This window comes from Mastigoproctus giganteus, chromosome 2, assembly GCF_048544385.1.
Source record: "Mastigoproctus giganteus isolate SK-2022 chromosome 2, ASM4854438v1, whole genome shotgun sequence".
Classification (NCBI taxonomy): Eukaryota; Metazoa; Arthropoda; class Arachnida; order Uropygi; family Thelyphonidae; genus Mastigoproctus; species Mastigoproctus giganteus.
In genome coordinates this window covers 68,950,334-68,963,456 of record NC_143576.1, presented here as the reverse complement: position 1 = coordinate 68,963,456, position 13,123 = coordinate 68,950,334, and positions in this window count along the sequence as shown.

The window sequence follows — 13,123 nt, the reverse complement described above, 5'->3', positions numbered from 1 at the left end:
CATAGGCTTCCATGTCACCCATTAATTTGTATGTATCCCATGCATTTTTCTTCTCTGCCATATGCCTCATTAGTTCATCTGACATCCATTTTGGCCTAAACCTTGAACATCAAAAGTTCTGCTATGTTTGCTTCATTTCCTATGACGTGAAATAAATGAGAGTTGTTCAATTTAGAGTGAGACTGAAAAGTGTTAGAGCAGCTGGTTGCATGTAAGGGAGAATCAATCAGAAAATGATGGACAGTAAGTTGCGTCTGGCAGAATGAACATTGAGGTGGGTTTTCTCCCAGTAGTAGGAAGAGATGTGTATGATGAGTGTAGTCCAATTCTGAGTCTTGCCAATACCACTTCCTCTCTTCTCTTTCATCGAAAGCTAGAGAGCCACAGCATTCGTTCTTGCTTTATCTGGTAAAGTTTATTGTTGGTGTTACTTATTCAGATCTGTGACCAGTTCTGGTAGCATGCTTTGCGAATGACAGGCTTATATTATAGTCGCTGTAAGGAACCTGTGAATGTTGTGAGAGAACTGGTTGAGGATGTTTAGATGTATATCAGCACTTTCATTTCCTGGAACTCCAGAATGACTAGGATTCCAGCAAAAACTGATTGACTGATTGGACACGCTTCAGGAGATTAACTGGGAATGCATATATTTCAAGATAGGATGGGAAGATGAGAAATTCTTTCTTATGGCAGACACAGCACTGAGGGACTCTGTGTATATTATGGAAGGTGAGATGGATAGCTCAATAATTTTATCAAGTGCTAACTTGATAGCATATAATTCATCATGAAGACGCTGCAGGATAATGGTAGTGAGGCTATAGCAGTAAATGAAGGAAAAACTGCAGCAGCAGCAGCACCCACAGTACCGGCAGTTTTCGATCCGTCAGTATAGATTTTACAGGCATGGGAGTTCAGAGTAGCGTGAGCTGAGTGAAACTGAATGATATTGCAAGGTGGTATGACATTTTTACCATACTGAAGAAAATGTACATCGCAAGAGGCAGAAACGCATGTCCAAGGTGGAACAGGAGCAGTTGTGTCCTGAAAAATATCACTTAAATCAATGTTCCAATTCTGAACAAACTCTTTCATCATAAGTGATGCACGTCTATTTTCATTTGGTTTGCTCTTATGGAACAAATCCCACCGAGTATTATAAAGATACTCCAAACTAGAGTGAGATAGAGGGCTCTGGATTTTATCAGCGTATTGGAGCAGTAATGTTTTTCTACGAAGATGTAATGGAGGATCTTGCGCTTCGATATAAAGATTTTGGAAGTCCTGAAAGCGCTCAACGTAGTCCTCAGAGCACTGTATTGGGTGATATTTAGACGTTGTAAAGTAGTGCTTCTGGCAGAGTCATATACTAGACAACCATAATTATATGCGTGAACGGATTAAAGTTCTGTGAAGGCGAAGTAAAGTATATCGATCAGCTCCCCAAGACATGGACAAGACTGACCGAAGATGTCCATATGCTTTAGACAAACATTTCTTAATTGAGTGATGTGAGCTTGGAAATTAAGTTTTCTGTCTAATATCAGACCAAGAAATCTGACGGTAGTAGCAAGTGGGATTGGAGTATTGTTGATTTGTAATTCAGGATCAGGATGGAGAGCTCGACGCTTGCAAAAGTGGATGCCAATGCATTTCTTTTCTGATTGTCGATAACCATTCCTTAACTTTCACAATGTAATTTTGGTTATGGCAAGTTGGAGTTGGCGTTCATGGTATTGATACTTTGAGACTGACAGGAAATGGTAAAATCGTCTGTATACATAAAAGTTTCGACAGTTTTTGGGATATCATGTGTCATGCTGCTAACTCTAACTGCAAAAAGTGTTGAACTAAGAAAGCGTGGATCCCTGCGGGACTCCTTCTTCCTGAATGTGAGAATCAGAGACCATGCTTTTATACCGGACCTGAAAAGTGCGCAATTGCAGGAAAGTTTTTAATTATTTCACGCAAATGGCCCCTAAATCCCAGATGGTATAGATTCATGAGAATACTATGACTCCAGGTAGTGTCAAATGCCTTTTCAAGATCTAAGTTTACCAATGCTAGATGTTGTTTCCTGACAAATTCATTGCGGATATGAGATTCGGCTTTGATGAGTACTGATGATCTGGCGGGAGATTCTGTGAGATTCCAATATGTAAATGTGCCTCGAATGCACCATCCTTTTGAAAATTTTACCCAAGCACTCCTGAGAGATATGGGCCTATAATTTTGAACCAGGGTAGGATCTTTCCCTGGTTTTGGTATGGCAATAATAAAAAAATGGCATCAGGAAGAAGGATAAGCATTTTCATTGAAAATCTGATTGTAGAAGATCAAAAAAGTAAGCAAATCCTTTTCAGGTAAATGCTTCAGCATAATGTAATGAATACTATCTGGACCTGCGGCACTACTGGATGATCTATTTAATGATTCTTTGAGTTCTGCTAATCTAAAAGGTTGTTGTACGGGAAGGAGCGGCGTGTGAAGAAGTTGATGTTATGCAGTTCTGCAGCTATTTTAATGTTTTGGAAGGCGGATGCATAGAAAGCAGAAGCAGAGATTGTGGCAAACGATTCTGCTAGCTCATTAGCAACTTCTTCAGGAGTAGACACGACTTTCCCTTTCCAATGAAGTATCGGAGAGGGCAGCCGAGAAAAATTTCCATTCAGGACCTGTATCCTTCTCCAGATGAGCCGTGTGTCGATGTCTTTTGTGATGGTTGAGGCAAAGGCAATCCACGAATCACGTTTCGCTTTCCAACTAATTTGCCTTTCTTTAGCTTTAAGTCTCTTATAAGCGATTAAGTTAGTTGTGGTAGGATACTTTCGGAAATTATTCCACGCATGGTTTTCCCCCTGTTTGGCATGAAGGCAATCTATATTCCATCAGCGATTCCGGTGAATGTGATATGCCTTGAATTTTGGAAGAGATTCATCGGATGCTGTCAGAATATGATCAGTTATGTATAGAGTTACGTCATATTTGGGCAGAACAGACATCCCAGTTCGCCTCTCTAAACTTCCAAGTGGATTATTGGTAAGGATTTACAGTTACTCCTGTTTGTAATGTGCAAATAATCGGAAAATGATCGCTATTAATGGGATCAGTTAGCACCGACCACGTCATGGTTGGAAAGATGGACGGTCAATAAATTGACAAGTCGATTACAGAAGTGGATACTGTAGCTAGATGGATGTACGTTGGAGATCCAGAGTTTAGTAAATTTTGATCATTGTTATTCAAAAACTCTTCAATCCGTTTACCTCTTGCGTCCATCGTAGTGGATGTCCACAATGAATGGTGACCATTAAAACCACCGAAAGGCAAATTGGTGTTCGGAACTGTGTAAGGAGATTGTCCAGTTCTGAATGAGGTAACGGCAGAGATGGTGGAATGTAAATAGAAACAAGGGTAACTGAATTACCAACTTCAATACGAGGTGCCACAGCTTCTAAGGAGGGTCGTAACTGGATGAGCCTCGATGGAACATTTGCATTAATAAGACCAGCTACTCTTCCACGTGCAGGAGATTCTGATTTTCTATCTCATCTGTACATGACATAATTCGAAACTCTGGCGAGATCTGCAGTGACAGGAATGTTTCCTGTAGGCATATGCCTATGGGATTAAATTGCGTGAGTAAATTCTTAAAATCATCTGAATAGCTTCTTAGTCCTCTGCAGTTCCATTGAATGATGTTTTGCATTATTTGGGTTTAGTTTACGAAGATTCATCTGACTGTTTTTTTTGTACGGAGCATCTTTTTTTTTTTTTTTTTTTGGGAAAACGGGGCGTACAGTATCCATTGTGTTGTTAGTATGAAGTTCCAGGACGGGTTCCTTATAACCTTTGTGTTCATCCACTTCCATACTGTTAGTGGGTGCTTCAGCTTTCTTAGAGTCTTTAGCAGTTTTCAATTTTTCTTTGTCATTCGAGACCCTTGGAGTATCAGTTGGAATACTAATTGGAGTGTTAGTGGCTTCACTTGTTTTAGTTTTAGGACTGCCTTTTCCAGATGTTTATAGGGTTGCTTTAACCCAGTTAGCAAGAGAAGTGGTGAGTGGAATTAACACATCTCTTTGAACTGCAGTTGACGAATAGCTCCAAGTGTGAGACGCATAGGATCGACTAGGCATGGTCAACATAATCTGCCTGCGTGCCTCAGGATATGTGACTTTATGTTCAATTTTGTAATTTTGGATTTTTTTTCCCAGTTTTCTCCATTTCACATGATTTGGAAAAAGCAGGGTGGCAAATGGGAGTTGAGGCTGAACAATCTGTTTGTGTATGGTCTTTTGATTCACAAATTGGGCAGATGGCATCCCCTCTACATGCCTGCTGAGAGTGCCCGTATTTCTGGCATTTAAAGCAGCGAATCGGGTTTAGGATGTAAGGGCGAATTCCGCAATTTAAATAGGCAGCTTTTACTATGGATGGCAATTCTGGAGTGCTGAATGTTAAGATGATGGATCTAGTAGGAATGAGATTTCCATCTTTTCTTGTCATTATACGTTTGGCACTGATCACTTTTTTGACTGCTGAATTCTTCAACTAATTCTTCCTCAGAGACTGTAAGTAGGTCCCACTCTGTGATAACGCCTTTAGATGAATTTAAGGTGTTGTGGTGTGGGTGACAGATACTGGCAGCCCGCCAAACATCTTTGTTTTTAGCAGCCATTCAGAATGTTTTCAGGAAGTTGTTTCGATCAGGAGGTCTCCCGATTGCAGTCGTTTCACCCTTTTTGGTAATCCAACAATTCCAGATATATTTGAATTAGAAATGGTGATACTTTGCCCACAGGCTGGGTGGATAGGAAGTGTATTACCAAAAATTTTGGCAAGTCATATCACTGTACTTCCCTTCGAAGCCTTTTAGGTTGGTTCATGTCATTTTCGGGTAACGTCTCTTGGCCATGAGCATGAGGACTCTAGAGGTGGATAGTCATTTATATCCATCATTGCTCCTTTTTGCCCTGTTGCATAATTTTTACCCCACGTTACCGACCCGCGACGTAGAGGCAGGAGAGGAGCCACCTAGTGACCAAGCTGCTGGAGAAGTTAGTTTGTGAGTGAATAGATTTATAAATATACTAAGAAAAGAAAGGTGGTTTTCCTTTCCGGGTTCTTACTCACAGTCTCTTAAGTAGAGAACCACTTACAAAGAACTGAGGGTACGAAATTAACTAGAAATAAAACAGAACGTAATCACTGGGAAAACCACACTATAGGTGGTAGATGACTTTCATCAACCGGTGAAATACCACCACTTTGCTTATTGGAGGCTTGAAGTGGTGAAACCCATGTTTAGTCTCTAGAGCAAAGTTCCCGGCATCCCCCTCCCCCCATACTTCTCCTTCAACCCATGCACGGTACTAAGTACTATAGGTTTTGATACCTTTCGTGTTTGGGATTTTCATAAAAAAAAAAAAAAAAAATACATCGCTCAGGAAAATTCGCTTGGACACTCGTTTGGCACTCGGGGCCATGGTGTCTTGGATGAGCGAATGGTTGCAGCGATACTAAGCTTGGGATGGTATTTCGGCTTAAGCAACATCCACGTATATTTGTAAACAGAACTCTGTACTCTCTCTAAGGGGAAAATTTTCAGAGCAGCGTACATACTAAAATTGAATTCTGCAGAAATACGATAATTTCATTATTTAATAAAAAGTATTACTTTATCACCGGAACGAAACCATTTATTATGGTCTGAACGGATGTTGAGAAATTATAGCAAACAGAACCAGCAAAGTGAAATTTCCATCAATGTACTTGTAGAAAAAACTTGTATCCTAACGTTCCTTAAAAGCAAAGAAATTCAAAACTGCTAAGCAATTACCGTAATGTTTTTTTATGATGCAGAAAAGTAGGTTATGAAAAGTACGAGCGAAACGTAGGTTAACATTCTTTATTTTTCATACTGGAGTAATTATTCAAACGCTCCTGGGGAAAGGCTACTTCTGTTCCTTTTTAATGGCATGTTCGGATATAATATAAGGAATAATTAAAGAAAATGGTAAACATCGTTAAGGAACTTATTCTTGCTTGTAATATAGCCTACATGTGCTTGCGTGTTAGGAATCAAACATGAGTGATGCTTGAAAATTAGTTGTACAATTTATATGAACATCAATAATGAGAAATCAATGGAGACTGCGGTAACTTAGTGCATTGAAGTCCAAAAAAACTTAACGAGCACATGTTATCTCGTTGTATTTCGCTACTGTTCTAATAAAAAGCGTGGTCCAAGAAGTAAACATATCAAAAAACATCTATTATCAGGTTACTTGACGGGCATTTGATTAACCCAGCAGCGACTTCGCTGACAACCTTGGTTTCCACATAACTCTCTTTTAATTCCTACCAGCCTTCCTTTGCTTGGGTCATGAATCATCATGGCATGATGTCTGAAGAATTCCTTTTACACATGGCTGATTTGTCCGTTTGCGGAATGAATTTGAAAACTGCCAAAATTCAGCACACGTCGAAAAAAAAGCCTCAAAAAGTTCCTTGCTCTACTGATGGGATTAAATAGGATCTAAATATATAGAAAATGACCAAAACACTTGCCCATTCAGTAGACCTTTTACTTTTGGAAACACCACTTCCCTCTTAAAAGCTTGTAGAAATTTGTAAAGCCCGGAGTTAGTGCCAGCCCACAGCGACTCATATAGCGACTGACTGGTATAGGGTACGAAAACTGGAGTTTGAAATGTTCAAAGTTTTATATAACTAATGTAGTATAACGGCCCAGATCATTAATCGAAAAGCCTGATGCTGGTTTTCGGAAATTAAATATCTCCAGAATAAAACACACAAGCACACTACACAACCCGGCACTCTTATTAATGACTGCATTAAGAATCCAAGAAAAAAAAATGACATCTTTCTTTTTAAGATGATTGCTGGTATTGAAACAGATACCTTCTCTATAGGTTAACTATCATTTGTCTATGTATATAAAGTGCTTAGCATCATAATACACAGCCATTTCTGAATAAACAGAAAATTTTTAGGTGGCATCGTTTTAGGTTATATCTCATATTGTGAATACCTTCACAACGAGTTGCCATGATATTACACTACTTCGAATAAGTAACGCTTCACCTAAGGAGAAGACTAGTGTTACTTATTCTCAGATAGGTACCACCACCCAGACAGCACTGTTTCAGGGCTATTTGGCCCTTCGTCAGTGAGTGGGTAGGTACCCAAGTGATGCAATGATGGCAAAAACAGTTATGAAGTATAACTCGTCAGTGAGTGGGTACCTACCCACTCACTGACGAAGGGCCAAATAGCCCTGAAACAGTGCTGTCTGGGTGGTGGTACCTATCTGAGAATAAGTAACACTAGTCTTCTCCTTAGGTGAAGCGTTACTTATTCGAAGTAGTGCAATATCATGGCAACTCGTTGTGAAGGTATTCACAATATGAGATATAACCTAAAACGATGCCACCTAAAAATTTTCTGTTTATTCAGAAATGGCTGTGTATTATGATGCTAAGCACTTTATATACATAGTCTAAATTTGTTCGCAGCTTGAGGCTCTAGCCCTAAATGCGCCTTAGTCTATCATTTGTCTTAAAGATGAGAGACTGTTATGACTGCCTGTTTGCACGACTAACTGGTCGCTCATTAGATAGCAGGTATCCTACCAAGGCAACTCGTTACAAAGTTTGTTATGCTATGAGAATTAAAACTGTTGCATTATTCATGCTGTTTAAATCCTACTGACCGCAAAAACAAAATGAAAGCACAAGACAATCATATCGTTCACATATCATAAACGTTCACAGATCAAACGTTCACATATCATAAGTTCGTTGTTTGGGCTTAATATTTTTGAATGTGTTCCTCTAAAACTGCTCAGCTACTAGCCATATCTCTCTAAAATCTGTACTTCTGAATCCCCGAGGGTGCTGGATTTTAAAGAGTTTACTGTGTACATGTGTATATGGTTGATAAAGTACAGTACATAGTATATAGATATAAACTCTATACTTGATCAACCATGTAATTATGCACATCGATTGTAACGTTTAAATGCTTCAGCAGCGACTTCACTTCATAAATTACATACTTTCAACCTCATTTAATTAGTTACTACTTAGAGCAAACTTTCATACTACCTAAATAACATAAACATGTATATGTGTGTTAGAGATGAAGGTCTCATAGGTGTAATTGTATGTAGTTTTTATTAATAATCATTCTTCATTTTATGTTAGTAAAATTAGTGTCAATCTTCATGCCCACTCCTAGTAGACATATTCACAAAAAAAAAGCGTTAAAGTACAACGAAGACGCCATCTTGCTCATTACTTTTTCAATGCGTCACTGCATTTAGATCTGATCAGTTTCTACCTGCCACCTTAACCAATATTTCATTGTATTTTAGTGACACAATATGGTCTAAGTCTTTGATGCGCCTAAAAGTCGACATCGACATTTAAGAGGTACTTAAATTCACCAATGATAGCGAAATTTCCCTTTAGGACAGATTCCATCATTCTTAAGAAAGTTTTCGTCTTTCTTAAAAAGTTATTCACATCCCACGAATGCCAATGACATGAATCTAATAATAAAGTGCAGATTTATTATTCTGTTCTTATCCAACTTATTCGATTACTGTTGTCAGGCGGATTTTGGATCCCAAGTAACCATTAAATCCACGCGCGTAGAATGTTCGATTCAATTCAATAAATACAGTTAATAATCTCTAATTACATGTCTACATTATAAATAGTTATAGTTTATTCCTAAAAAAATATTTTAAATAAGAAGGCCATAAGATAAAGAAATGATATTAAGAACAAGCGAAGATAAATAGGTTTTTCCAGAGATCTGGATTTTTTTCCCTTAAAATTTTTATGCGCCTTAAGCTATTCATATATCGCATCAGCAGCACTAAAACACAGAAATAAAAAATTCTGTTTCTACTCCGGGACAGTCATAAATCAAGAACAGTGTTAAACAACGACAGTCACCAACTGGGCTCAGTGTACACGTATTTTTGTACAATCACGCAAATTTGAACAACAACTGCCAACTTGCACGCAATATCACCACATTACCTCGACTGTTTTTTTTTATTCCCCCATAATGAAAGGCTGTTAAATCCCACAGGTCGCAGTAGCGATGAAATTGAGTCAAAAAACATTTCTGTTATCCATTTTACAAACAATATATACATTTTTTTACCAAATAAAGCAACGAAGAAACTCTTAAAAGTTCCCGAAGCAAAGATATTCATTACAAGCTCATAAAAATACCATCTTACGCAATGAAGATATTTACGCAAATAAGTTAATCTTCTAAAATTCAATTATAATAAAATTAAACTTTAATCAATTAAAATAAGCCTTCCCTTATTTAGTTTATAATAATTCCAGCGTAATCACAAGTCGTATTATTCGTATGACTCCACTTACGTCGCATGAGATGATTAATGTCTCATGAATCAGGGCCATGAGCTTCTTTCCAGTTTATTAGCACTTACTTGTAATTCCAGTTCGAAAATACTAAGTAATTAGTTTTTTTTTTTATTTTCTCTCTCTCTCTCTAAAATCATGTGCACGCGATTCTCGCATTCCACGCGAGAAGAGCGCTAAAACTAACAGGAATAATAAGCCTGTCACGTAATCGTTTTGGTGCAGCGTTCATGATGGGAATTCTTATTAGCAGTGATTTGGAGCAAGATGGGAACTTGACAGCGCATTGACTGTTGGGTTATTGATAGATGGTGCAGTAATACAAATCTACTGGAGGAAAGCAGGCTAATCAGCCAACTGGCATTTCTATTCGATTAATTATGCAAAGGGATAAAAAAAAAAAAAAAAAAAAAAAAAAAGTCGAAAAACGACAAATAAGAAGGGTATTATGTGAGTGCATTTTGCATAAGCACTAATGTGCTTATGCAAAAAAAAAATACTTTTTAATAAAAGTATTTTTCAATATTACTTGCATGAAACATGCTTAATATTTGAAAAATGGCTTCTCATCTGGAATCTGCATCACAGCTTACAATCGGAACTAACAAGTCTGTAAAAGTTAAAAGTTTGATATGAGTTAATGAATCTGAAATACTTTGTTCTACACCTTGTCATGAATCTAGACATCAGGGTCAAAAATGAAGAAGATGGCTGGTTTAACGGTTCTACGAATGAACCCGCAGGATTTTATATAATTAAAAGTAAGCGAAGTCTTGTTAAGATACGAGAATTTTTATCTATGCAGACATTTTTGGTGAATACGATTTCTTGATTTAGGGTACAAGCTGCAGTTATCAATTGTTTTTAAACAAATCACAAGAGGGTTGTTTTGCTGATCTTTGTAATTTTCAAGGTTGATTAAGGCCTTATTCTTGGTTGCTAGTCTTATCTAATAGTCTGGTTTGGATTTTTCGTTTTTAGGTGTTACAGTGTTGCAGTATTGAAAGCAGCTCATGGCCAATTTGGGAAATAATTTATTCCCATTTGATGTAATCTGGTAAGGCGAATTCTGTAAATACAGGTTCCCAACCCTTTTCCCGTCTTGATATATGGACGCACTTCTTGAAAATTTCACGCGCGTGACAAACTGCACACTAGAGTCACTGAACGTGGAATTGGAAGAATATTGAAAATATTACCCATGAATTTATTTTCGGCGGCACACAATGGAAATTTTAAATAAATTTGAATTAATGTGGGAGTTGGTGAAATGATATAGGTGAAATCAGAAGAGTAATTTCCTAATTTCCCACTTTCTTAATCACGGGACATGGAATTAATTCTCGTTTGTATAGATTTGGACTCGTCCCCTCTCCTCTCTGCTCTTGTGGCTCTGAGGAGACGGTTGAACATATTGTCCTACATTGTAATTTATATGTGGATTTAAGACAACAATTGTCTATCTGTACAAATGTATATAATTTAGATGATTTTTGGCGCCTGGTTGGGTCGGCGGACTCTCTTTCTGCCTTCTCTTCTTTTGCTAATAGTGTCTTCCGGAGAAGAGCGGCTTTATCAAGGAATAACCCTTGATTTCGGTTGGTCCTAGCCACTGAAATCCCAGGAAAGTAAGTGGCAAGACCAGCCAGAGTACAAATATTGGTAACACCCGGCCGGCCTCCCTGTGGCAGGTATTGGTAACGTCGGGTCTCACTAGGGGCCCGGCGGCTAACAGGCCGGATGAACAATGGGCACAACAAACTACACAGTACATATCCCACACACTTTTAAATCTCTGGCTTGTCCGATACAGAGAACATACGCGGAGATGGGAGAAATCCCAGGTGCCGTCAGACCCCGAACATACCTAATACCTAATATTTGTTCTTAATATTTATATATATTACTGTATTGATTTTTTTTTTTTTTTTTTTTTGAGAGGAGTTTCTTCCTTGCCTAAATTGTCTTGTGTTTTGGACGCAGAGTTTTTGCGTCTTTTTCTGGAGACTTGTTTCAGGTTTTGCCTGGCCAAGTGGAAGAGATGGACCACCCCTCTCCCACTTCGAACTCTGTCCGGGTTGCCTGAAATGATTTTCTGTGTTAAATTGTATGTATTTTGTAAATACTGTAATTATCTTGTTAATATCATGGTGCTTTTGTTTGATTTGCTGTTTGCTCTCAGAATTGAGAGTAACTGATTTTATTGTTTTTGAATCAGCAGTTAATCTTAAATGTTTATATTGTACATTACTTGTGTAGTTAGCTCATTATTATGTTGAAGAGACAGTTTTTCTCTTCTTGCGTTGTCTGTTTGGCTCTGAGGAGTGGGATGGACCTCTCCCTGCTCCCTCAGATCCAACCTTCAGTTGGCTTTTCTGGTTGAGTGAGATGATTTTCCTCTCTAGCCTGTCTTACTGCTGGCTGCTTCTCTTGCTGCTTGTGTTTTGATTTAATTTTGTTCCCTGCGGGGCTGATTATTTGTTGTATTTTTCTTTCCTGCCTGATTGCAGCTGCAATCAGTTGGGTTTTTGCTAGTACCATATAGTTCTTGGTCTAGCATTTTTAGTTGTAAATGGGTTTTGGTTCTGAGGAGTGGGATGGACCTCTCCCCGCCCTCTCAGATCCATTTGCTTTGTTGGCAATTGCCATCCATTTTTTTTTTTTTTTTTAATGCTTACCTATGCATTATTGTTAATTCTACGTGTCTTGTTATTTGAAACAAGTTTTGTTTTTCGCAGCTTGTGGTAGCAGCTGTGCACTTGCTTGTTATGTACATATGTTTATAGATTAGATTACTTGTGCAGAGACATTTTCTCTGCATATTCATTAATTATTGTTTAATACTTAACTTATTATTTTGATTTGTTATACTTAGATTTAAATTTAGAATTGCTTTTGTTTCGGTTAACTAATTTATTTGTACAGTATTTATTGGGTTTTGCCTTTGGCATATCTTTGCCTTGGGTGATTTCTGTTTGTCTCTTTGTGTTTTGTATATATGTTTCTGCATTTCTTGTGGTTGACTATTTCTGTTAATTTCTTGGTTGACTAATTTTTCAGCCAAGATTTTAATTACTTATTTTGCAAATATTGTATATTTTACTCTCTGCTTATGCAGTGTAATTTGTTAATATGTTTACTGCTATGTTTCATATCGGTGACATAAGTATTTATTATTTATCTTAATTTATTCTTTTAAGTGGCTATCTAATAGCCACTTGTACATTACCTATGTTCTTTCCTTGAGACTTTTCTTTTTCCCCTTGTCGGTGCAAGTTGGGCTTCCTTCCCGGCTAGGGGAAATCTTTCTTTCAAAATTACAAGCCTTCAGGCTTCAAAATTTTACCTCTTCAAGCTCTCTCGCTTGTTAGATTTTCCAACTAGTGTTTTCCTCTTTCCTATTTCTTCTTTTTCCTGAGAGAGTGTTTTGCTCTCTTTTCTTCTTCTACTTTCTTTTCTCCCACTTTCTCCTCCCTATTCCTTATTTATTATAACAGGGATTCCACTTGTTGGAATCCCACTAAGTGTAATTTAGATAGTTCCTGGAGCGCCTCCACGTGGCTAGGGACGGGAGTCGGGACGCAGGTAGCTTGCTCCCTGCCTCCCGGCTGCTAAGACTCCAGGGCCGGCAAACAACAACCATCACAACACACATATATACTTACACACACACACTTACACACACT